Genomic DNA, 26,574 nt, shown 5'->3' on the forward strand with positions numbered 1-26,574 from the left:
CAAGGGCAGCGGAAGGCTCCTGGGTCACTGGGCAGCAGGCTTGCTCAAGTAGTGCTCAGGGGATAAGAGAGATCTTTGATTTCTGGACATCTGACCCTCCATGACTCCTGGTTGATTGTAAGAGAAATGGGTCCTAAAAAACTAACAAAAATGAAAAGATTCCAATCATAGGAATCAGTAAGACTCCCAGAGACCTAGAACAAACTGACCCAAGAAATGATATATTTCTACATGCATGTGGTTATGAGGAGCGTATTCAAAGCTCATGTGAATTTCAAGTCCCCTAAAAATAATTTTCCCTAAAAGCCTCAGACCACCAAATGTTAATTATTCAACAGGCAGTGTAGCATAGTGCTCAAGAGGATGGACTCTTGACCACTGCGTGCCCAGCTCATTTCCTGGTTTGGCCACTCTCACTGCTGTGCTCCTGGAATGTTACTAACCCGCCTGTGCTTTGCTTTTCTTGCAGTAAGGAGACAGTGATCCTCTCACTAGAGCTGTTGAGAGGATTAATTAAATCACATACCTGCCACAAAGTAAGCACTATCTAATTTTTTTCTCCCAGTTTTATTGAGATGTGATTGATGATGAGCACTATATAAGTTTAAAGTGCATAGCATAATAACATACGTCATGAAGTGATTACCACAATAGGTTTAGTGAACATCCATCATCTCATATAGATACATCATTAAAGGAAAAGAACAAAGGAGTTCCTGCCATGGTTCAGTGGGTTAAGATTCCAAAATGAAGGAGTTCCCATTGTGTCTCAGCATATTAGAAACCCAACTAGTATCCATGAGGATGTGGGTTTGATCCCTGGCCTTGCTCAGTGGGCTAAGGACCAGGTGTTGCCGTGAGCTGTGTGGTAGGTCACAGATGTGGCTCAGATCTCTCATTGCTGTGGCTGGGACTAGCATTTGAAACTTTGATTTGACCCCTAGCCTGGGAACTTCCATATGCCACAGCCCCTAAAAAGGAGAAAAAAAAATCCAAATACAGTGGTTTGGGCTGCAGTGTAGGTCAAAGTTCTGGCTCAGATTCAATCCCTGGCCCTGGAATTTCCATATGCTGCCAGTGCAACCATTAAAAAAAAAGAAGAAGAAGGAATAGAAAAACAAAACAAAACAAAACAAAAAACCTTTTCTTTGGGATGAGAACAGCATTCTCTAAAATTTTACTATTACCTACATTGCTCCATGGGGGTGTAGTTGGCAGAATAATGTCCTCTTATGGGTCATTCCGCAAATATGTTACTGCATGAGAAAAAGGATTTTGCCGATGTGATTATAACTAAAGACTGTAGGATGGTGAATTTGAAGCAGACCTTGGTGTGGAGAGCTCTTAGGCCTGGAATGGAAAATACTCTCCCATATATACATATGCTCTGCTTCCTCATCGCAGCTGACGGCAGCCTCCTTCTCACCACTCCCACCCACCCTGAGTCAAGACAGAGACACTGAAACTTCCTCTACCCAGTTGGTGCTCCTCCTTCCAGCAGCCACCACCAGCCAGTTGGTGCTGGAACACAAACTAAATGAACATTCCTTCTCTGAGTTTGATGCTAAAGAGAATTTAGGGAGGAAGCACGTGGGCCAAGCAGGAAAGTCCAAGCCTGGGGCTTAGACTGGAATTAGGGGTAGGCTGAGATTAGAGTGGAAAGTTGGGCAGGTAGTAAGATTATAACAATAATTTTAGACAGAGAGCACTCATTTTGTGTTTATTCTGTAATAGGCACTAGACACCTCACTTGATGCTTGAGGCGATTATGAGGGAGGGACTGTAATTATCTCTGTTACACTGACAGGGAAACTAAGCTATGGAATGACGTGTATCTTGCACAAGGATGTGGGCCTGGTGGGTCTGGGATTCAAACCTGGGCAGTGTTGCTCCAGAGCCTGCTCCTGTGGCCCCTGACCCACCCTGGGAACGGACCTGGGCTGGACTGTGGAGCATCTTGGATAATGATGAACAATTTCCAGTAGGATGTGGTCATGTTGGAGCTGTGTGCCAGGAATATGGAGCTGGCATTGGTGCAGGGACAGATCAGGGGGCCACACAGAGGAGAGGGCAGCCAGGAGGAGGGCTGTCCCTGAACGAAAGAGGTGAAGGGACAAAAGGAGGGGTGGTGATTAGAATTGGAAGAGGTGTCTAAGCTGCTGGCAGTCACTTTAGAAAATCCTTAGGCCAAGTTCTGATTAAGTGCTAGAAAAACCAATTTAGGTATCTATAAAAGCTCAATGTGGGTGGCTGGTTTGGTTTCAATAATTTCTGACTTGAATAATGCCATATTATGGAGGAATTCCCTTTGTGGTGCACTGGAAACGAATCCGACTAATAACCATGGGGATGTGGGTTCGATCCCTGGCCTCACTCAATGGATAAAGGATCCGGGGTCACCATGAGCTGTAGTGTAGGTCACAGGCGTGGCTCAGATCCTGCATGGCTGTGACCGTGGCATAGGCCGGCAGCTGTAGCTCTAATTCCCTTAGCCAGGAAATTTCCATGTGCCTTGGATGCGGCCCTAAAGAGCCAAAAAAAAAGAAGAAGAAGAATGCCATGTTAGTGAAGGGAAAATGGAGAAATCTCAGCCACAGAATTTATCTGCAGAGTCTCCTTCAGGGTGTAAATATGTTTATATTAGCTTCATGCACATAGCTGTAAGGAACAAGATAATCAGAGAGAAAAGGGCCCTCATGAAACTGGCCACGGTTTTCTAGCCCAGATCCCAGGGCATCAGGCCATCAGGGTATTTTAGCTGCCTTCCTATGGCACCCTATGCTCTGGACCCGAGCTGCTGCAAATGAGACCAGGGCAGGCTGAACACAGTCCCACCACGATGGCTCCTGGAGTTGCTGTGACCTCAGGCTCAGAGGGGGCTGGGCCTGTGAGTTATAAGTAGGTTTAGGATTTTCAGTGAGTGTCCACGGGTCTAATCCCTTTATCTGCAATAGTTGCAAATCTAATCCTTATCTCTCCCAGGCTTGGAGAGTCTGTGGAAATCCCTGAACAAAGAAATATTAACTACTTTCACTGGACAGATACAGAATATTTGTTTCATACTTGACTCGTCTCTGAGCTCCAGTGTTCAGAAGGGGACTGTGTGCCTGTGGGGAGCTCTTCCCCTAGGAAGTGACTCGGAACCCAGTTTTCTGAACCGCAGGCCATCTGCACTGTCCTCAGTTGCCTTTGTGACAAAATGAGGGGTGGGGTGGGATAGAGAAACTGATCTGGGGAGCTATTGAGTAAAAGGGGCTTTCCTAAGTGATTTTTTTTTGTTGAGAATTTAACAAGATTCGCTGAAGCAGGGGTGGGGGGAGTGCCTACATTCTAGGATACATGGGCTTGCAGTTTTAATAGGAAAAACACTGCTTTTTTATTTTACTGCAATTCTAGGATACACAGGCTTGCAGTTTTAATAGGAGAAACACCGCTTTTTTATTTTACTGCAAAGAAATCAAAATAGAGACAAAGCAGAAAAGTGAATCTGTGCCCTCCTCCAGGATTCAGACAGAATCCCTCTTTTGTGACTTCAGTTTGCGTAATAAGAATAAAGCATTAGTTAATGCTCAGAGTAGGAAAGGTGGGGGTGCATATTGGAGGTATGAATAGAGAATATGAGACAACTATTCGATCAAACCAGAGCAGAGATTTTTTTTTTTCTCTCTTTTTGCCATTTCTAGGGCCACTTCCTGCAGCATATGGAGGTTCTCAGGCTAGGGGTCTAATCAGAGCTGTAGACACCATCCTATGCCAGAGCCACAGCAACGTGGAATCCAAGGCATGTCTGCAATCTACCCCACAGCTCACGGCAACGCCGGATCCTTAACCCACTGAGCAAGGCCAGGGATCGAACCCACAACCTCATGGTTACTAGTCGGATTCGTTAACCACTGCGTCACGATGGGAACTCCCAAGCAGAGCTTTTTATGTGAGAATATGCAAGACTGCCAACTCGTATTGGGGGGGGGTCAATTTATAGTAGAACTAGCCTGTCCCTTTGTGTGATATTTTCTTCAGTGATGTTCAGGTGCACCAGTGTTGTGATGAAGAAAGCTTGGTTCAGGTTTTCTAGGGCAAAGGATTGGGAATGACAATGAAGTGGTGGTTGAACCAGAAATTTAACCTTTATTTTAACTGAGTAATTATAAAGATAGACCACTGCTTTACAGTAAATTATGAAGGAAATTAACTACTTGTCCCATAGAAGTACCTATAACGTGGATATAGAAAACTAGAAGCCATAGGATCAGTGATGGGAGGTCTTGTTGAAGCTGATGAGGCCACTGCCATCAGAAGGCTGGAAGTCTGGCAGGCTGTGATGAGAGGCAGCCACCGGACTCTTTCTGGCTGTGAGTCATCGGAGATGCCGGCCAGCTCTGAGCCTGGGAGGGGTGGGTGCTGACAACCTCCAAATGGGGCAGAGATGGTTGCAGGGTGGAGGTGAGGCCCGGTGGACCCAGGGGCTGAGTGGGCATATGGGTGCCCAGTAACACCCCTCACCCCCTGCCCCCTGTGATGGCAGGAGTTGGGGGCAGCAGCTTTTAATCCTGAATAATGACTATTTAAAGAAGTGGATGAAGTGAGCACATGCTCAAGAGGCTCACACTTGAGCACAGACCGAGGGTCAAGTCAGCCTGGGAGCAGCCTAACCTTCTTTGTTTCTATTTAATCAGGTCTCTTTTTCACTGATTTCAAGCCTAATCCAGAAAAGACCAGCTCAGCTGGCTTACACCCAGAATAACGAAATTCATTACTACTGGCTAGAAAAGAAACAATTACCCTATTAAAGGCAGCTACCAGGGCCCCTCCCCCCCTGGATGCTGCCTTCCTCACACAGCTGCTGTTTTGGCTACACGGTTATGGCACTTAATATTCAAGTTTCATAGTAATTTCAGGAAACAATTCCCGTTAATTAAATGCAAATGTATACATCTTGGTGTCTCATTTACAAGTAAATTTCCATCGATGTCGGCTTTGTCTTAATATTTTTGCAAGGTTAAAAGGAACTCTCGCTGATATTTCTAATTTATTTTTTTAGACAATGCCAATTAATTTGCTGAATGAATTTTAACTTTAGGATCTCTTTTTACTGTTTGGGAGCAAACCTCTAATTAGCAAAGGATCAGGATTTTCCCAACTTGAATCCTTTCATAGTTGAAGAGATGATGGCGATATTTTGAAGACCTTGTGTCCTTATGACATGAGTTCTGGTGTGTGGTTTGAAAGTCAACCAAAGTGTTTCCCATTGGGAAGGTGCCAGAAACCTGGACTCACTTCTCTTGACCAGTGCTTTACTGTTGCTTCCACAAAACAGAGTCTCATCTGATTGAAGTTTGGGGATTAGCCCCAACCTGGTCTAGCATATTTAGTCAAAAGGGACTACATTTGACAAAGCTCCAGCCTGGGGGTCATGTCCTGCTGGAACAGGGCACTCGCCTGCAAGTCCCCAGAAGGGAAGGGACAGTGGCTGTTTTCAATCTTTGCATCTCAGGTATATATGGCATAATAATTATAGTAGTAAATACAATTGATTGACTGTCAAGTAAAAGTATTGCCTATGCATCCAACATGATTTCGTGTTCAATCTGGAGCACAATCTTCAAGGGTGAGTGTTACAACTGTGCCCAGATTAATGCACTCCTCATGAGCCAAGGAGGCCTTTGGGGATTTGAGCAGCTACCCTGAAACCTTACTTTCCAGGCCTAAAACCCAATACTTTCTGTCCTATGTTTAAGGGCCTTCAAAAACTAGAATATTCGGAAGTTCCTGTTATGGCTCAGCAGTACTAGCATCCATGAGGATGAGGGTTCCATACCTGGCCCTGCTCAGTGGGTTAAAGGATCTGGCAGTGATGTGAGCTGTGGTGTAAACCAGCACCTCTGATTCAACCCCTAGCCTGGGAACTTCCATACGCTATACATGTGGCCCTAAAAACCAGGGGAAAAAAAACACAAAAACAAAAATAGAATATTTGCAAGAGATTTTTTTTTTTAAGAGTGACTCTTGCCATACTCAGTGACCCCTGCCACACCCTCTTCCCTTCCTGTCTGCTTAAGGGAAGCAGCTTCCTGAGACACGTGACTTTTCTCTGATTTGGGAGAGGGGTGGTCCTGTGTGTTCTGGGGGTGACCACCCCAGTTCCAGCTAGCTTGTTACTTCCCAGACCTTCCACCTAAAGCTGCCCCCAGCAAAGGTGTTTACAGCCTTTAGTTGAGTCCACAACATTCAAAGGATCTCGTGGGGTCCAGCTTTGATCAATCAATGTCCTCACTCTGGCTCTTTCTAAGGGAATAAAAAAAAAAAAAATGGGGGCTTTTTGGCTGAGAACACACCCTGTGATCAGGCCTGGGTTTTAGCCTGGCTCAGCTCAGAGCTGGGGGGTCAGTGGGTTCCCCTGAGGACACAGGCACCTCCCCTTCTTGCCACTTCCATCTGACCAGTGATGCCTCTGCCAAAGTCACCTTTCTTATCTTTGATGCTGATTGGTGAACAAAAACCTCTAATTGTAATAACTAAGAAATATAGTCAATGCTTATTAGAAGATAAGCTTCTTTTTTCTTGCATAATCTCATGTGATGTTCACAATTGTGTGAAATTGTGCTATAGTTTCCACTGAGGCTCTGAAAGATAAATCCTCCAGGTGGGCTGGAACATGACTGTAGGCAGCTGGGCAGCATCTGCCCTCTTGACTACAATGCAATGGCTTCCTGACTTGGATTTGCATGGGGGGCAAGTGGGTCCCATAGTATTTGGCTATTTACAAAAAAAGCTACATTTGTTTCTCTATCTACACCTCTAACTATATTTGATTGGACGCTGGTAACCAAGCGGGACCCTATGAGGCCGTCTCAGCATAGACCCCTACTCATGTCCTTCACCTGCCTTTTTATCTATAGAAAAATTTTAGTCAAAGAACCAATTTAGGAGTTCCTGTCATGGCACAGCTGAAACGAATCTGACTAGGAACCACGAGGTTTTGGGTTCAATCCCTGGCCTTGCTCAGTGGGTTAAGGATCTGGCGTGGCCATGAGCTGTGGTGTAGATCACAGACACAGCTTGGGTCTGGCATTGCTGTGACTCTGGGGTAGGCCAGCAGCTGTAGCTCTGATTAGACCCCTAGCCTGGGAACCTCCATATGCTGCAGGTGTGGCCCTAAAAAGCGGAAAACAAAAACAAAAAAGCAAATTTAATCAGAGAAGTGAAAAAATACAGAGAAAAAAGAAAATAGTAATAATAATTCAGCCATTCAACAAAGTCAAGGACATTCAGTTCTTCAAAGTCTACATATAATATTCTGAGCCATGTCCTTGAAGCTCTTTTGCAGGTGCTAAAGCCCCACTGGTGGAAGAAGTCAACTGTCTGTTCTCCATAAGCACATAGACCCCAGAGAAATTGGAACCAAAATGTTGATGACGTAGAATCGCAATTACCTCACCACCAACCAATCAGGAAAATGTCCATGAGCTGATGACACCCTGCTCCTCAAACACTATAAGACTCCTCACTACCCCCTCTAAGGGGGTAGGTACAGTCCTTGAGGCACTAGCCTGCGGTGTTCCCTCTTTGCCTGGCAATTAAAGCTACTTTTTCTGTTTCTTCCAACTCTGTCTCTGCATTTCTATTTGGCATTGGCGTACAGAGGCAGCCAATATTTCAGCAACAACACCTCCATTTAATTAGGTACCTACCTTTGCATACTTACAGGAAAAGTCTAGGAAGATAAATGCCAATCATGGACAGAAACAGTACTGGATAATCCTGGAAAATGGTACTTCAGTGGTACTCCACATCCCTGAAAGTAAACAAGAGGGGAGTTTACTGGCTTGAACTGAAAAGCCCAGGGATAAAAGTGACCTTCAGCACACATTGATCAGAGAGTAGCTAAGCCACCCCCTTGCTCTAGTACTCCCTTGCTCCATGGCACTCTGAATTGATTTCATTCATTCTCGCTCGAAAAAGCCAACAGTGCCAGGATCTTTTGGCCTTCAGGGTGCATGCACCAACAGTGGGAGAGACTCACACTATCAGAGTCAGTCTCAGACTAAGCCCTTCACTGGATCCCAGGGAGGGGCCACATGCCCATTCCTGGTACAGGCAGGGCTGGGCATTCGACCCAACCTCACGTGAAGGGGACTGAGAGGTCTCATTGGAAGGGACGCTGTGTTAGTCAGCTCAGGCTTCTGGAGCAAAATACCACAGAGGGAGATTTGTTTTCTCACAGTTGGGAAGATGGAAGTCCAAGACCAGGTGCCAGTGTGGTTGGTTTTTCCTGAGGCCTCTCTCTATGATGTGTAGACGGCCACACTACTGTTGCCTCTCCACATGGCTATCCCTCTGGGTGTATCCCCAGTGTGTCTCCAGGCTCAAATTTCCTCTGCCTGTATGGACATCTGTCAGATTGGGTCAGGGCCCACCCCAAGAGCCTCATTCTAATGTAATCAACTCTTCAAAGGCCCTATCTCCAAACACAGTTACATGCTGCAGTGTTGGAGATTCAGCCTTCCACATACACGTGTTAGGGGACTAGGATTCAACCCATGAGGGATGCTAAGGGCAGAAATGTTCTATGATGCTCTGGACGCCTTTCATCTTTTATTGACTCCTCACATTATGAATGGTAGAAGTAGCAATAAACAAGTAAGCAGATAAAAATGATATACTATCTTGGAATGAACAATGTCAATCATGCTGTGAGAAAGTCACCAGGCAGAGGGGTGTCCCTTCCCAGAGCTCAGGGACTGCATGTCTGATGTTACACCTGAGCCTAGACTGAGGGATGGACAGAGCAGCAGGATGCAAAAGCTGAGACACTGGAGGAGCCACCAGAGCCCAGGAGCTGAAGTCTGGGATGAAAGGTGGAGAAGGTCACAAAGGCCTTGTTTTTGGATGAAGCACTGGAGATTTGAATGGTGACATGCTGAGGTCTGACCTACATTTTTACACATCTCTCAGTGAGCTTTGTGAGGATGGATTGTTGGTAGGAAGGTCAGAGCAGAGAAATGAGAGAATGAATCTGGGTCTGGTGGTTGCTTGGGTGGAGGGTATCAGAGAATGAACAGCTCTTTGGAGGAGATATTAAGATCTGTGGAGTGAATGTGGGCCTTAGGGATGAAGAAAACAACACCCAGTGTGTGTTTGACCTTGGCAAACAGGAGGCAGGAGGTGCCATTTACTGAGGGAAGAAAGACTTGGGATCACTTTATGGAGGGAGTAGTCTTAGGTCCACACAGAGCATCAATTTTCTCTTTCCCAGCAAATAAGGAGGCATATGCATATATATGTTTTGTTTTGTTTTGCTTTTTAGGGCCACACCTGCACCATAGGGAAGTTCCCAGGCTAGGGGTCAAATTGGAGCTACAGCTGCCAGCCTACACCACAGCCACAGCAACATGGGATCTGAGCCATGTCTGTGACCTACACCACAGCTCACAGCAACACTGGATCCCTGACCCACTGAGGGAAGCCAGGGATCAAACCCACATTCTCATGGATACTAGTCAGATTTGTTTCTGCTGCACCTCAACAGGAACTCTGCATGTGTATGTTTTGATGACTAATAACATTTATCAAATGTTATAACAGTAAATGAAATATAATATATAACATTTAATGTATATTTTTAAACATCTAGAGAAGGAAGAACAGATAAGGCCCAAAATTAGTAGAAGGAAATAAATCATAAAAATCAGAGCAGAAATTAATAACATAGAGACAAAGAAAACATAGAGAAGATCAATGAAACAAAAAGTTACTTCTTTGAAAAGATCAACTAAATTGATAAACCTCTAGTCAGAATCATCAAGAAAAAATGGGAGAGGGTTCAAATCAATAAAATTAGAAATGAAAAAGGAGAAGTTACAACAGACACTACAGAAATACAAAGGATCATGAGAGACTACTATGAACAACTGTATGCCAATAAAATGGACAACCTAGAAGAAATGGACAGATTCTTACAAAGATACAACCTACCCAGACTAAACCAGGAAGAAATAGAAAAGATAAATAGAGCAACCACAAGTGCTGAGATTGAAAATGTGATTTAAAAACTTCCAACAAACAAAAGTCCAGGACATGATGGCTTCACTGCTGAATTCTATAGAAAAATACTTAAATGTATTTTCTTTCCAATAACTCCATTAATTGGAACTGCTTGTTTTTCTTCTGTAGCATTGGAAATGCTTTCTCTCTGCTTATTTAAGGTCAGTGTCTTATTTTTTGTGGTGAAGCTGAAAAATGAATTTGCAGAAGCAGTTACACAATAGTTGTCAGTAAGCACAAGTTCTCCGACTCCCGGACATTGGCCCCACAAGGGACAGCAGCTTCATCTGTGTACCTGCCTCCATCCCACCTGCCTCTGTGGCACAGTTCACAGTGGTGATAGGTCATGTCTTGTCTCCATTTCCCCACCTGCCAAGTGAGGCGACAGCAAGCCTAGGAGGACGGCTTTCCACTCAGAAGATGTTTTTGAATGAGAAGCCAAGGAGGGCTTCCTCCCAAGTAAGGCCTGGCACCCGGCCAGAGGGGATCTGCTTGTCCCAGGGCTGGTTTGGTTATTATGCGGACTTGAAGACGAGGCCACGGCACAGGTCTTCTGGAGCTGATGATCCAAGCCTGTGGCCTCTCTCCTGAGGTCCTTTGGGCAATGCTTCAGTCCAGTGCCCTGGGGAAACCACCATCCAGTGAGCTAAAGCTTTAGGGGGTCCTTGAGACTGTTTGGCAGAGGACTCAGTGAGGGGCTGCTCTGGGACAGTGGAACACTATTCCCCATCCTGGGCGCTGGGACCTGCTCAGCTTCATGGCCCCCACCCTCCAGGACAGCTACAGACAGGACCCTGCATTTCATCCCATAGCGAGTAAGGCCTTGGGTAGGGGGACAAGACTGTATGTTTTCCTTTTTCCTTAACAGCTTCTTCCATTTCAGTGTCTCAGAGCATGCTCCTATTTCCCAAATTAAGGGCTGTCCAGAAGTCTGGGATTCCCTCCAGCCCCAAACGTCTGCCAAGTCCCCTACCGACATGAGACTCTAGGCTCAGTCTGGCTCAGAACCCTGGCAATGTGTCCCCTAGGTCCTGCCCCTCCTGCACTGGAGGCCTCTCCTTTGCATCCCATCCCATCGCTTCCATCAGAGTCACGGTGGCTTCCCGCTTAGGGGAGGTTAAGGTGTCACATAGGACTTGACACATACCCCAGAGAAGGAGGGGGGCTGAGGGAGGATCACTGGACTGTTCAGTTCTCCACAGGGCTCAGACCAGCTTTCTTGCTGATGTTAGAAGGGGGCAGAGAGTATGGGGGGGTGTCCAGAGAGGGAATAAATAGAAGAAAGAGAAACCAGGAGTTTTCAGTTATGTCTTAATAATTGATTTATTGTATAAAAACCCCCACTTTTAAGTAGCTGCAAACAGTCCCAGGGGGAACATGAGTATGGAAGTTTATCTGCTGCCTCTAGGCCTCTGGGCAGGAGGTTAATGGAATCAGGCAACACCTCCACTCTGGCCACTTGTAGGCCTCATCTTCTTATCTTTCCAGTGGGCTTACTGCATGGGGCTGGTTTAAAACAAGATTGTGTGTAAATATCTTAAGCTCCATCAGGATCTTAAACAAATGGAATTTGTTAATTTCATTATTTTCTCTTTTAATAGTCCCCAAATCATTAACTGAGCACTTAGTATGGTGCTTGGGTAATAGTAGCCATACGATACATACAGACTTTGAATGCATGAATGAATAGATGAATGAATACCAAATTGCTGTGAAAATGTTTAGACCAAAGAAAGACTTGCCAAGGAGGGAGCATTCCCTCTCTCATTCCTGGGTCTCCTGCCCTGGCAGGCAGGCAACCAGGGTGCTTCCCAATTCTTTTAGAAGCTGAGGGGAGTCTGTTAGGAAAGGTCAGGTCTGAGTTTACCCATGAGAAATGCCTGCTTGCTGCAGGCATCTCAGGCAATAGACGTCAGAATGGAAGAAGGTCACCGTTTTTCTGCAACATCTCAGAGAACAGAGAGAAACAGAGATACAGAGACAGAGAGAGGGAGCTATACAGAAAGAGCCTCCTAGGAACCCCTACCCATCCAGCCGGGGAGCCAACAGGGAGCTGCTTCTCTGAACAAATAGTGCTTCCTAATTCCAAACACATCCTGTATAGAAGGCACTGCACATTTTGATAGTAATGTGTTTTTTTGGAGCCATGAAACAACAGCAACAAGTAATCAGAGTGATCTCAGGATTCTCCAGGCAAATAAAATCCTTGTTTTCAAAATAATAGTGAATTTGCTACTGGGTGCTGGATAATAAGTGCAGAGTTATAGATCATTACACCTACGAACTTGCTCCTTGAGGGGTATTAGTAGCTGATAAAATTGTGAGTCAATGCAAATTTACCTTTGCTTTTTGGGGCAAAAGGCATCTTTCCAATATTTAAAATGTGAATAACTATATTAAAATTATGCCTAACTTGTATCAAATCTTATTAATAAGATAATTAAGTTTTTTCTATTTTTTATTTATTTTTATTTTTTATTATATTTTTTCTCAATGAAATTTATTACATTTATAGTTGTATGATTATCACAACCAAATTTTATAGCATTTCCATCCCAAACCCTCAGCCCATCCCCCACCCCTCAGTCTGTCTCCTTTGGAAGTCATAAGTTTTTCAAAGTCTGTGAGTCAGTATCTGTTCTGCAAAGTTCATTGTGTCCTTTTTTTAGACCACATGTAAGTGACAGCATATGACACTGGTGTTCCACTGTCTGACTAACTTCACTTAGCATGATAATTTCTAGGTCCATCCACATTGCTGCAAATGCCAATATTTCTTTCCTTTTTATGGCTGAGTAAATATTCCATTGTGTATATGTACCACATCTTCTTTATACACTTCTCTGTTGATGTACATTTAAGTTGTTTCCATGTCTTGGCTATTGCATATAGTGCTGCAATAAACACTGGAGTACATATATCTTTTCAAGTCATGGTTTTTTTCTGGATGGATGCCCAGGAATGGGATTGCTGTATCAAATGGTAAATCTATTTTTAGTTTTTTGAGGAATTGCCATATTTTTTCCATACTGGTTGCACCAATTTACATTCCCACAACAGTATAATAGGGTTTCCTTTTCTCCACCCTTCCCCCAGAATTTATTGTTTGTACACTTTTTGATGATGGCCATTATGGCTGATGTAAGGTGGTTCGTCATATTAGTTTTGATTTGCATTTCTCTAATAATTAGTGATGTTGAACATCTTTTCATGTGTTTTTTGGCCATCTGTATGTCTTCTTGGAGAATTGCCTGTTTAGATCTTCTGCCCACTTTTTGATGGCATTGTTTGTTTTTTTGGTATTGAGCTGCAGAAGGTGTTTGTAAATTTTGGAGGTAAATCCCTTGTCAGTTGATTCACTTGCAAAGGTTTTCTCTCATTCTGTGGGTTGTCTTTTTGTTTTGTTTATGGTTTCCTTCGCTGTGCAGAAACTTTGAAGTTTGATTAGGTCCCATTTGTTTATTTTTGTTTTTACTGTCATTACCTTAGGAGGTGGATCTGAGAAGATATTGCTGTCGTTTATGTCAGAGAGTGTTTGGTCTATGTCTTCCTCCAAGAGTTTTATAGTACCCAGTCTTATATTTAGGTCCTTAATCCATTTTGAGTTTATTTTTGTGTATGGTGTTGGAAAGTGTTCTAATTTCATTCTTTTCAATGTAGCTGAAAAGCACCACTTATTGAAGTGGCTATCTTTTCTCCATTGTATATCCTTGCCTCCTTTGTCACAGATTAGTTGACTGTAGGTGTGTGGGTTTAATTCTGGGCTTTCTATCCTATTCCACTGATCAATATTTCTGTTTTTGTGCCAGTATCACATGGTTTTGGTGACTGTAGCTTTGTTTTTTTCTATTTAAAACATTTTTATTAAGATATATTTGATTTACAATGTTCCTTCAATTTCTGCTGCACAGTAAAGTGACCCAGCCACCCATACACATCCATTTTTTTTTCTCATCTTCCATCAGGTTCTTACTCAAGAGACTAGATACAGTTCCCTGTGCTATACAGCAGGGCTCCATCACCCATCCATTCTAGATGAAAGAGTCTACATCTACCAACCCAAAACTCCCTGTCAGCCCTCCTCTCTCTCCTCTCCCCCCATTAAACACAAGTCTTCCCTCCCTGTCCATGATCTGTTTTTGTTTTTTAGTAAGGTCATTTGTGCCATATTTTAGACTCCACATATAAGTGATATCATGTGGTGTCTGTCTTTCTCTTTTGGACTTACTTTATTTAGTATGAGAGTTTCTAGCTCCATCCATGTTGCTGCAAATGGCATTATTTTGTCCCTTTTTATGGCTTAATAGTATTCCATTGTATATATGTACCACATTTTCTTAATCCATTCATCTGTCAATGCACATTTAGATTGTTTCTATGTCTTGGCAACTGTGACTAGTGCTGTGATGAACATACAGGTGTATGTATCTTTTTCAATTAAAGTTTTATCTGGATATATGCCCAGGAGTGGGATTACTGGGTCATATGGTACTTCTATATTTAGTTTTCTGAGGTGCCTACATACTCATTTTCAGTGGTTGTACCAGTTTACATTCTCACTAACAATGAAGAAGGGTTCTCATTCCCCTACATCCTCTCCAACATTTGTTGTTCATTGACTTGTTAAGGATGGCCACTCTGACTGGTGTGAGATGGTACCTCGTTGTAGTTTTGGTATGCATTTCTCTAATAATTAGTGGTGTTGAGCATTTTTTCATGTACCTGCTGACCATCTGTATGTCTTCTTTGAAGAAATATCTGTTTAGGTCTTCTGCCCATTTTTCAATTGGATTGTTTCTTTGTTGTTGAGTTGTATGAGTTGTTTGTATATTTTGGAGTTTAAACCTTTGTCTGTTGAATCATTTGCAAAGATTTTCTCCCTTTTTGTGGATTGTCCTTTCATTTTTTTAATGGTTTCCTTTGCTGTGCAGAAACTTGTGAATTTAATTATGTCTCATTGGTTTATTTTTGTCTTTATTTTTATTATTCCAGAAGGTGGATCAAACAAGATTTATGTGATTTATGTCAAAGAGTGTTCTGCCTATGTTTTCCTCTAGGTTTTTTTTTAATTTATTTTTTATTTTTGCTTTTTAGAGCTGCATGCACTGCATATGGAGATTCCCAGGCTAGGGGTCCAATCAGAGCTACTCCTTCCGGCCTATGCCACAGCCACAGCAATGCAGGATCCAAGCTTCATCTGAGACCTACACTACAGCTCACAGCAACGTCAGATCCTTAACCCACTGAGTGAGGCCGGGGATCAAACCAGCAACCTCATGGTTCCTAGTTGGATTCGTTTTCACTGCACCACAAAGGGAACTCCTCCTCTAGGGGCTTTATAGTACCTGGCATTACATTTAGGTCTTTAATTCATTTTGAGTTTATTTTTGTATATGGTGTTAGAGAATGTCCTAATTTCATTCTCTTAGGTACAAGCAACTGTCCAGTTTTCCCAGCACCATTTATTTATTTATTTTGCTCTTTAGGGCTGCACCTACAGCATATGGAATTTCCCAGGCTAGGGGTCAAAATGGAACTCCATCTGCTTGCCTAAACCACAGCCACAGCAACTCAGAATCTGAGCCAAGACTGATACCTACACCACAGTTCACGGCAACACTGGATCCCCAACCCATTGAGTGAGGCCAGGGATCAAACCTGAATCTTCATGGATACTAGTTGGATTTGTTTCTGCTGAGCCACAATGGGAACTCTCCCCAGCACCATTTTTTAAAGAGACTATCTTTCCTCCATTATGTGTTCTTGCCTCCTTTGTTGTAGATTAGTTGACCATAGGTGCTTGGGTTTATTTCTGGGCTTTCTATCCTGTTCCACTAATCTATATTTCTGCACCAGTACCATTCTGTTTTGATGATTGTAGTTTTGTAATATCATCTGAAACCAGGGAGCCTGATTCATCTAGTTGTTTTTTTCCTTTCGAATATTGTTTTGGCTATTCAAGGTCTTTTGTGTTTCCATACAAATTTTAAAATATTTTATTCTAGTTCTGTAAAGAATGTCATTGGTAATCTGATAGGGATTGCATTAAATCTGCAGATCCAAGAGCATTGTATATCTTTCCATCTGTTTGTGTCATCTTTGATTTCTTTCATCAGTGTTTGTTATAGTTTTCAGAGTATAGGTCTTTGTCTCTTTAGGTAGGTTTATTCCTAGGTATTTTATGTTTTTGATGGGATGATAAATGGTATGGTTTCCCTAATTTCTCTTTCTGCTCTTTTTTTTTGTTGTTTGTTTGTTTGGTTGTTTTTTGTTTGTTTGTTTGTTTTTGTTTTTGTTTTTTTGGTCTTTTTGGCATTTCTTGGGCCGCTCCCGCAGCATATGGAGGTTCCCAGGCTAGGGGTCCAATCGGAGCTGTAGCCACCAGCCTATGCCAGAGCCACAGCAACGCAGGATCTGAGCCGCGTCTGCAACCTACACCACAGCTCACGGCAACGCCAGATCGTTAACCCACTGAGCAAGGGCAGGGACTGAACCCGCAACCTCATGGTTCCTAGTCAGATTCGTTAACCACTGCGCCACGACAGGAACTCCTGCTCTTTTGTTTTTAGTATATAGAAATGCAATCTGTGTGTTGATTTTGTATCCTGCAACTTTACCAAATTCATTGATGATCTCTAACAGTGGTAGTGTCTTTAGGATTTTCTAGGTAGAGTATCATGTCATCTGCAAACATTGATAGTTTTACTTCCTCTTTTCCAATTTAGATAACTTTTATTTCTTTTTCTTCTCTGACTGCTATGACTAGGACTTCCAAAACTATGTTGAATAACATTGCTGAAAGTGAACATCCTTGTCTTGTTCCTGATCTTAGTGGAAATACTTTCAGTTTTTCCCCATTGAGAATGATGTTAGCAAGTTTGTCACAAATGCTTTTATTATATTGGGGTAGTTCCCCTCTATGCTCTCGCTCTGGAGAGTTTTTTTTTTTTTTATCAGAAATGGGTGTTGGATTTTGTGAAAAGCTTTTTCTGCATCTATTGAGATGATCACATGGTTTTTATTTTTCAGTTTTATCGATGTGGCATATCACATTGATAGTTTTGTGGACATCGAAGAATCCTTGTATCCCTGGGATAAATCCCACTTGATCATGGTGTATGATCTTTTTAATATATATTTGTACGTGATTTGCTAATATTTCATTGAGCATTTTTGCATCTATGTTCATCAATGATATTTCCCTGTAATTTTCTTTTCTTGTGGTATCTTTGTCTGATTTTGGTATCAGGATGATGGCGGTATCATAGAATGAGCTTGGGAGTGTTCCTTCCTCTGAAATTTTTTGGAAGAGTTTCAAAAGAAGAGTTGTTAATTCTTCTTAACTATTTAGGAGAGCTAGAGGGATGGTTCTGATCTTGATCTGGTCACTGCAGGGTCTTCAGCTTGGCCCCTGCAAGCCCTCCTCACCCCTCACATCACAACTGGAGGAGGCAAAAGCAGCCAGGACTGGCCACTTACAGCCCGACATCTGCCCATCTCATGTCTGCCCTGCCCCCCCAACCCCCCGCCCCGATGACCTGGATGCCTCTCCGAGGGATTTGGCTGCTGCCTAAGCATGTGGCTCCTTTACTCCTGGGTGAGGCCTGGGGCTTCCCACTCATCCTGGGAAAAATCACTTATCACCCACGTATTGAATTTTGCCTTCTGCTGACAACTGACCACAGTGTGTAGCCCCAAAACCCTGGCTTCTTAATCTTCGCTCAGACAGGCTTGCCTTCACACCAGGCAGACTCTTCCCTGCTTCTACTGCAACTCCTCTGCTTACTCTGTCTTTCAAAGGAATGACATTAAAAAACTCCACTATAAGTTCCATAGGTTAAGAACCTGACATAGTGTCCATGAGGATGAAGGTTCATTCCTGGCCTCAATCAGTGGGTTAAGGATATGGCATTGCTGCAAGCTATGTTGTAGGTCGAAGATGCGGTTCAGATCCTGTTTTGCCCTGGCTGTGGCATAGACCTCAGCTACAGCTCCAATTCAACCCTAGCCCCAGAACTTCCATATGCCACAGGTGCGGCGCTAAAAAACAAACAAACCCTCCACTAAACTGGACAGGAATATCTGATATTTATTACATCTTACCACGTGCTGTGCCCTTTCCATGTACATATTTTCTAATCCCTCTTCTGCTTGTCTGCATTTGCTATTTTTACTTACTTTTTAATTGAGATATAATTGACATATAAGGTTCGATTAGTTTTACACGTATAACATAATGATTTGATATTTTTGTATATTGCAAAATGATCACTTCAATAAGTCTAGTTAACATCTGTCACCACACAAAGTTAGGCAATTTTTTGTGTGTGTGTTGAGAACTCTTAAGATTTACTCTCTTAGCAACTTTAAAATACACGCAATACAGTATTATTAACTATAGTCACCATACTGTACACGCATCCCAGGGACTTATTTATTTTATAACTGAAAGCTTGTAGCTTTTGACCTTCTGCACCCATTTTGCCCACCCCCCACCTTTGGCAAGCAGCAATGTGTTCTCCATATCTCTGAGATTGTTTTTTTTTTTTTTTTTTGAGATTCCACATATGAGTGGGATCATACAGTATTTGCCCTTCTCTGGCTAACTTGTTTCACTTAAAGACTTCAAGATCCATCTCTATTGTTGCAAATGACAAAATGTCCTCCTTTTTACGGCTGAATAATATTCTGTATTATATATAATATCATTGTGGTATATATATGTACATATCTCACAACTTCTTTATCCATTCATCCACTGATGGACACTTAAATTGTTTCCATATCTTGAATAATGCTGCAGTGAACTTAGGGATGCAGATATGTTTTTGAATTAGAAATTTTGATTTTCTTTGGATAAAATACCCAGATGTGGGATTGCTTGATAATCTGGTAATTCTATTTTTAATTTTTTGAGGAACCTCCACACTGTTTTCCATAGTGGCTGTGCCAATTTACATTCCCACCAGCAGTGCACAATAGTTCCCTTTTCTCCACATCCTTGTCAACATCTCTTGTCTTTTTAATGATGGCCATTCTGACAGGTGAGAGATGGTATTTCATTGAAGTTTTGAGTTACATTTCCCTGATATAAGTGATGTTGAGCACTTAGAAAATAGTCTATTCTGTTCTTTTGCCCACTTTTTATTTGTTCATTTATTTTTATTTTTATTTTTTTGACAGGAAAGTAGGATTTATTGGTGAGCGTTAAGGAGGGGGCAACACTGCCAAAGCGCTCATGAGTGCAGCACCTGCCATTTATCCAGGGAGCTGTGATTAGGGATTTACTTGACCCCACAGCCATCTGGGATAAGCCACTTTTCTGCCACCATGTTTTCAAATTCATCGGCGTTGAACTCAGTAAATCCCCACTTCTTAGAGATGTGGATCTTCTGGTGGCCAGGGAATTTGAACTTGGCCTTGTGTAGTGCCTCAATCACATGCTCTTTGTTCTGCAGCTTGGTGTGAATAGACATTATGACTTGGCCAATGTGGACCCTGGCCACCGTGCCCTGGAACTTTCCAAAGGCACCACACATACCTATCTGGAGCCTGGACGGCGGACAGCATGCGTGTCATGAATGTCCACTGGAAAGGGCCATCTCCAAAGTCCTTTAGAGCAACCTGTGCAGGCAACAGGCTGCATACACTACCAAGGAGACTGCTGTTTGCTGCCATTGCATAGTGGGCTCCCCATGGCGAAAAGAGCACTGCCGGCTTAACTGGCTGCAAGTTTGCCCACTTTTTAAATGGATTGTTTGAGTTGTATGAGTTCTTTATATATTTTTTATATTAACCCCTTATAAGGTATATGATTTGTAAATAGTTTCTTCCACTCCATAGACTGCCTTCTCATTTTGTTGGTGGTTTCCTTTGCTGTGCAGAAGTCTTCTGTAGTCTCTTTTGTTTATTTTTGTTTATTTTTGCTTTTGTCGCCTTTGCTTTTGGAATTATGGCCAATACCAATGTCAAGTAGCTTGACCACCTATGTTTTCTTCTAGAAGTTTTATGGTTTCATGTCTTATATTCAAGCATTTAAGTCATTTTAAGCTAGTTTTACATGTAGTATAAGAGAGGAATCCAGTTTCACTCTTTTGCATGTGGCTGTTCAGTTTTCCCAACACCATTTACTGAAGAAACTATTCTTTTCATATTGTATATACTTGGCTCATTGTCATAAATTAATTGACCATATATGCATGGGTTTATTTCTGGGCTTTCTAGTCTGTTCCATTGATCTATAAGTGTGAATTTATGCCAGTACCACACCATTTTTTTCTATGCATCTTTGTAATATAGTTTGAATTCAGGAAGCCTGATGAATCCAATTTTGTTCTTTCTCAGGATTGCTTTGACTATTCAGGAGTCTTTAGTGTTTTCATATAAATTTTGGGAGTGTTTGTTCTATTTCTATGAAAAGTGCCAATCAAACTTCGATAGGGATTGCACCGAATCTATAGATTGCTTTGGGAAGTATGGTCATTCTGACTTTAATTATTCCAATCCATGAGCGTAAGCATGGAATATTTTTCCATTCTTTTGTAACATCTTCAGTTTCTTTCATTAATGTCCTACAGTTTTCTGCATGTAGTTCTCTCATCTCTTTGGTTAAATTATTCCTGGATCCTTTACTATTTTTGATGTAATTTTGTAAATACAATTGTTTTCTTAATTTCTCATTCTGATTGCTTGTTATTAGTGTATAGAAATGTAACAAGTTTTTGCAAATTGATTTTGTATTCTGCAACTTTACTGCATTTGTTTATTAGTTCTAACAGTTTTTTGGTGGAATTGTACTTGATACTTTTTGAATTAATTAATTTTTTGTGTAAGACAAACTGTTTTAATTTAGAAAACCTTCTTTGCTTGAGTAGATTTGGCTCATGAAACCATGCTGGCTGATCCTGACCTGAAGCAGTTGCTCTTCTTGTCACTGATGAAGGCTCCAGTGCTGAGAGAGATGCAAAGCCACTGAGTGGTTAAGAGGTGAATCACAGATCAAACCTGGGATGTTTTTTCAAACTCAGCAAATTTGAACTGTGCTGCTATGAAGGAAAAAAACTTTGGGAAGATGATTAAAAGTGTTTTTCTTTTGCAAATAACTTAGAATTAGATTTCAAATTTTAAATGCCAAGAAGTTTCTTTACAAAGGGCCATTAGAAACTCTCTAAGGAAAAAACAGTGAGAACTGATTTTAGATTAAAACAATGGGAGAAACAGGAACCTGGGTGGGTAGGGAAGTTGTGTGTGTGTCGTATGTGTGTTGTGAGTGTGTGTGGGGGGGGCTGTGTGTGGGGGGGTTGTGGGTTTGTGTTGTGTGTATTGTGTATGTGAGTGGGTTGTGTGCATTGTGTGAGTGTTGTGTGTGTGTGTTGTGGTGTGTGTATTGTATGGGTCTGGGTGTGTTGTGGGGGGGCATGTTATCTTATGTGGTATGTGCGTTGTGGGTGTGGGTGTGTTGTGTTGTGGGTGTGAGTGTAAGTGTGTTGGGTGTTGTGTGGGGTGGGTCGTGTACCTCAACCATTGCCATCGGGGACAAAAGTAATTTGAGAGATTTGAGAGGAGCTGGTGGCAGTGAGTGGGGTGGGGTGTCCCCTGAGGGTGTCCTCAGGAGGGGACAGGAGGGGACAAACCTTTACCCTGGGCTGACCCAGTTGATGTCCTGCAGTTGAAGGGACACTTGGACACCTGAGTCCAGTTCCTTTCCTGAGAGGGTGACTGAGGCAGAATGTGGTCAATGGACATTGGCTTAGGCAAAGTTGTCTTTCAAACCTTAATCTTAGACAAAATCTATACATCCTGAGCAGGCAATACTGTTTTAATAATATCTGTAACATACAGTATACTGAAGTAAAATCTATGCAAATTTATAACCAATGTTTGAAGGGGAGTTAAAAATAACAGTACAGGGAGTTCCCATTGTGGCTCAACAGGTTACAATCCTGACTAGTATACATGAGGATGTGGATTCAATCCCTGGCCTCACTCAGTGGGTTAAGGATCTGGTGTTGCCATGAGCCATGGTGTAGGTCACAGACATGGCTCAGATCCCAAGTTGTGGCATGGCTGGCAGCTGCAGCTCTGACTTGACCCCTAGTCTGGGTCTAGGTGAATGTGGCAGGTGTAGCCCTAAAAAGAAAAAAGAAAGAAAGAAAGAAAGAAGGAATAAGAAATAATAATACAAATACATTAAAGTTTTGAAGTTGGAGGTGGAGAGTGTGGGATTACTTTAACATTTCTCAAGGAGTTCCCATTGTAGCTCAGAGGGTTAAGGACATGGTGTCTGTGAGGATGTGGGTTTGATCCCTGGCCTCGCTCAGTGAGTTAAGGATTTGGCATTGCTGCAAGCTGCAGCTTAGGTCCCAGATGTGGCTCAGATCTGGTGTTGCCATGGCTGTGGTGTAGGCCAGTAGCTCTGATCTGACCCCTAGCTCAGGTATTTCCATATGCCACAGATGTCGCCCTAAGAAGAAACATTTTTTTGTTTGATTTGTAATGACTAAAAAAAAAATCATTGTCAAAATAAAACTTTTATTCTATAAAACCTTAGAATTCCTAAGCAGGATTTAAAAACCCAATCCAGGTTAATCTTATCCTGACCTTCCTTCTTAGGCTAAGATAATTTTGGTAGAAATAGATCCAATTCTATTAAAGCTGCTTTACTTCTCAATAGTTAATAAGATGCAAATGTGTGTAATTAATTTAGTTATTTGCATAATAAATGTTCCCATAAAGTATCTTTGTTGCGTGATCCCAAGTGTATTGTTGTTAATTATGTTTTTCAAAATTAAAGAAGAGAAATGAATGTTAGTAAACCTGCAAAGAAAGAAAGGGTGTGCTTGTCTAAATTCAGTGTGGGATTAGCTGCCCTTGGCAATGGAATAAAAGCTCCCTGTGCACCAATGGCCCAGAGGCAGGTCTGAGAACTTTGGATCTTCAGCTCAGGAAGAGCCTCTTGGCTGATGGGGTGGTGGGGACAGAGGCCTTGCCACCCCTGCTCAAAACTCTTGTCTGGAGAGAATCTGGAATATTCAGGGAAGGGTTGAGGCAAGGGAGCTGCAGCCCCCACCTGTCTGTGCTCTAGCCTGGCCCAGTCTTCACTGGGAGCATCAAGACAGGACCTGCCTTATTCCCACCCAGCACCCAGCAACCCTCCTGGTGCTTCCTCCTATAGCGGGAGCTGAGGAGGCCAGCTCTCCCCTCACCTTTGGACTCCATCCACTGTCCTTCCATTCCAGCCTCACCAGAGGCAGAAAGTTTTCATTGTATTAAAATATGTTCCTTCACTACACAAGCAGCATATAGTCAAACAAAATATGTGATATATAGGTAAGCAAATAAGAAAATACACATCAGGGAAAATCATTTTTACCACCTTGAGATTATCCAGATTTCTTGCAGTTTCTCTGGCATGGAAGTCCTTGGATTCAAGAAGTTTGGGGAATCACATGTCAGACTCCCTGGAGTTCCCTAAGGGGACGAACCTGAATTCTTCATTCCAAAATTCATTTGACTGTAGAACCTGTTTCCTGTTGCAGCTTTAATAAAGCTTTTACTCTGTGGGCTACACCTTGTGACGCTCTGGGGCAGGCCCTCCTGCTGCTGGCAGCTGCCCCCAAGTGCTGCTTCCATCAGTCAGCTCCCTCACAGCTGCCCCACTTGGGATCATGAGGACATTAATACCCTTTCCAGCGTCTGGGACAGTTTACTAGAGAGTCATTGCCCTTTGATGTGGTATGTGCCCGACCCGAGATGCAAGGAGACTGAATTTTAAACTATCTTCCAAACCTGAGACATTCCTCTGGAAGGGACACCTGTGGTTCAGGCCTGTTTATCACCCCCACCAGCTAACTCTGAGTGGCCTGTCCTCACAGGAAGGATGTTCAGGTCTTCATGGCATCAGAATGGATGCACATGTGGGAAGCGCCTTCATAGCACTCTCATGTGTGATTCAAAAATACTGGGTCCCTCTCTCTAGAAAACACCTCCTCTACTGAGGATCTTAGGAAACTTAGGCTCCAGAACATCCCATGGTCATGTAGTAAGGATTAATGAACTCTGACCTCCTACCACCTTTGGGTCACTGAACCCCTGACTCAAATTCCATAGAGAAAGGGCTGATGATGAGTCAACCTTGTCCAGGGAGACTCATCAGACAGATCTAGTTTGAGGAGCAGGGTGCTCAGATTTTCTGGTTTTATGTACTTTTTGACCGTGCCTCTCAGAGTCTCCTGAACTTGAAGGAAGAGCCCATAGAAAGGATGGCTCCTGAGGGGAGAACAGAAGCTGAAGGATCTGACCAGCCACATCTAATGGGTCCTGTGCTGGGCTGGATGCTCACAGATTTTGCTGGTTAAGTTGAATTAATATATTAATAGATTTTATACTGTAATAGTGTCTTCTTTTTGACCCTGGAGGATGTGGAGGAGTGGGGCTGGAGATGCAAATATTCCCATTTAGGCAGTTGATGCAGCCATGTTGGTCTATGACCAGAGTAACAAAAACAAGGCCATTACAGTGAACAAGCACATTATAGTGTGGAAAGCCTCAGATTTACAGCATAGTGTTTGATTGCAGAATTAGGAATCCTTTTCTTGCATGATACATAAAGCCATGCAGGAGTTCCCACTGTGGCACATATGTTAAAGATCCAGTGTTGTCACAGCTGTGTCTTGGATTAATTTGATCCCTAACCCTGGGAACTTCTACAAGCCCTGGGTGCTGCAAGGGAAAAAAGCTGTGCAGGAAAACAGGATGTGTTAGGTGGGGGCAGCTGGGGTGGAGCCTTGCTAGTTAGTTCTGCACAAACCCAAAGAAATGAGATTTGGACTCTCTGGGGCAGGACATGAGGGGTGGTAAGGATGGAGGTTGCTTGTCACCTGGACATTACAAGTGAGAAACAGGTGCCTGTTCTGGGACAGACAGCACATGGGTACATGCAGAGAAGTGTTTGACTCAGGAAGGCTCCATCCAAACACCAAATCTAAGTCTGTCTCTTATTACTGATAATTGTACTATTCCACTGCTGTCCGAAAGCAAACACAGAAAATGTTTTTAGGGAGTTCCCGCTGTGGCACATCAGAAATGAATCTGCATAGTATCCCTGAGGATGCAGGCTCGATCCCTGGCCTCAACCAGTGGGTCAGGGATCCAGTGTTGCCATGAGCTGTGGTGTAGTTCACAGATGCAGCTTTGGATCCCACAATGCTGTGGCTGTGGCACAGGCCAGCAGCTACAGCTCTGATTTAACCTCCAGCCTGGGAAATTCTGTAAGACACAGGTGCGGCCCTAAAAAGCAAAAAAAAAAAAAAAAAAAAAAAAAAAGCAGTTTTATTTACATTTTTAATTATTCAGGAGTTCCAGCTGTGGTGCAATGGAAACGAATCCAACTAGGAACCATGAGGATGCGGGTTCAATCCCTGGCCTCACTCAGTGGGTTAAGGATTTGGTGTTGCCACGAACTGTGGTGTAAGTCGCAGACGAGGATCGGATCTGATGTTGCCGTGGGTGTGGCATTGGCCGGCAGCTGCAGTTCAAATTCAACCCCTACCCTGGGAACCTCCATGTGCCATGGGTGTGGCTCTAAAAAAAATTTTTTTTAATTATTCAGGGAGTTCCCATTGTGGCTCAGCACTAATGAATCTGACTAGCATCCATGAGGATGTGGGTTTGATCCATGGGACACAGGACAGCACAGTGCTCTGCCCACGAATCGCTCCCCCCCACCCCCGGCCTGGACGTCTAGATCTTCCCTGGGCCAGCACCCCAGACCTCGCCTTAGCCCAGACTCTGAGCAGCGCAGGGTCTCCCTGAGGGCATTTATTCTGTGACATGCAGTGCCTACCTCCTCCCCCACCTGCTCCTGGGTGGTCCTTGGAAAACCAGTCCAGCTGTGGAGCCAGAAGTGAAGGCTTTGTTGTTCATACCTCCCTTGTCTCATCACTCACTTTATCTGTCTCCAAAACCTCATCCATGTCATTTTCTTTTCTTATTGTTTTATTTTTTTATGGCCACCCATGTGGCATATGGAAGTTCCTGGGCCAGGGATGAAATCTGAGCTGCAGCTGCGACCTACATCACAGCTGCAGCAATGCTAGATCTTTAACGCCCTCTGCCAGGTCGGGGATTGAATGTGCACCTCCACAGTGACCCCATGTCAGTTTAAAACATAGCCTGAAAGACTTCCTATCATGGCTCAGCCCTTAACACATCTGACTAGCATCCGTGAGGATGCAGGTTCTGGATCCCTGGCCTCGCTCAGTGGGTTAAGGATCTGGCATTGCCATGAGCTGTGGTGTAGGTCGCAGACATAGCTCAGATCCTGCGTTGCTGTGGCTGTGGTGTAGACCGGCAGCTACGGCTCTGATTCCTCCCCTAGCCTGGGAATCTCCATATGCTGTGGGCGTGGCCCTAAAAAAAAAGCACAAAACAAACAAACAAAAAAATATAGCCTGAGTTTCTCCTCTCCCGTTTCTCCTTACTGCCACCGTCTGAGCTAAGCCACAACCACCTCTCCCAGACCTTCCAACA

General features: G+C 43.2%; 1 non-coding gene across 1 annotated transcript; it reads right to left on the reverse strand.

The window, feature by feature from the left end:
- Positions 1–19,640: 19,640 nt before the first annotated feature.
- LOC146399951 (small nucleolar RNA SNORA70) lies at positions 19,641–19,776 on the reverse strand. The gene has a single exon (XR_014816947.1). It is a non-coding gene; the product is annotated as a small nucleolar RNA SNORA70 (small nucleolar RNA).
- Positions 19,777–26,574: the final 6,798 nt, after the last annotated feature.

Source organism: Sus scrofa, chromosome 9, assembly GCF_054392235.1.
Source record: "Sus scrofa isolate SSC_HxYL_T2T_F1_AM1 chromosome 9, Sscrofa_HxYL_maternal_Yorkshire_Landrace_v2.0, whole genome shotgun sequence".
Taxonomy (NCBI): Eukaryota; Metazoa; Chordata; class Mammalia; order Artiodactyla; family Suidae; genus Sus; species Sus scrofa.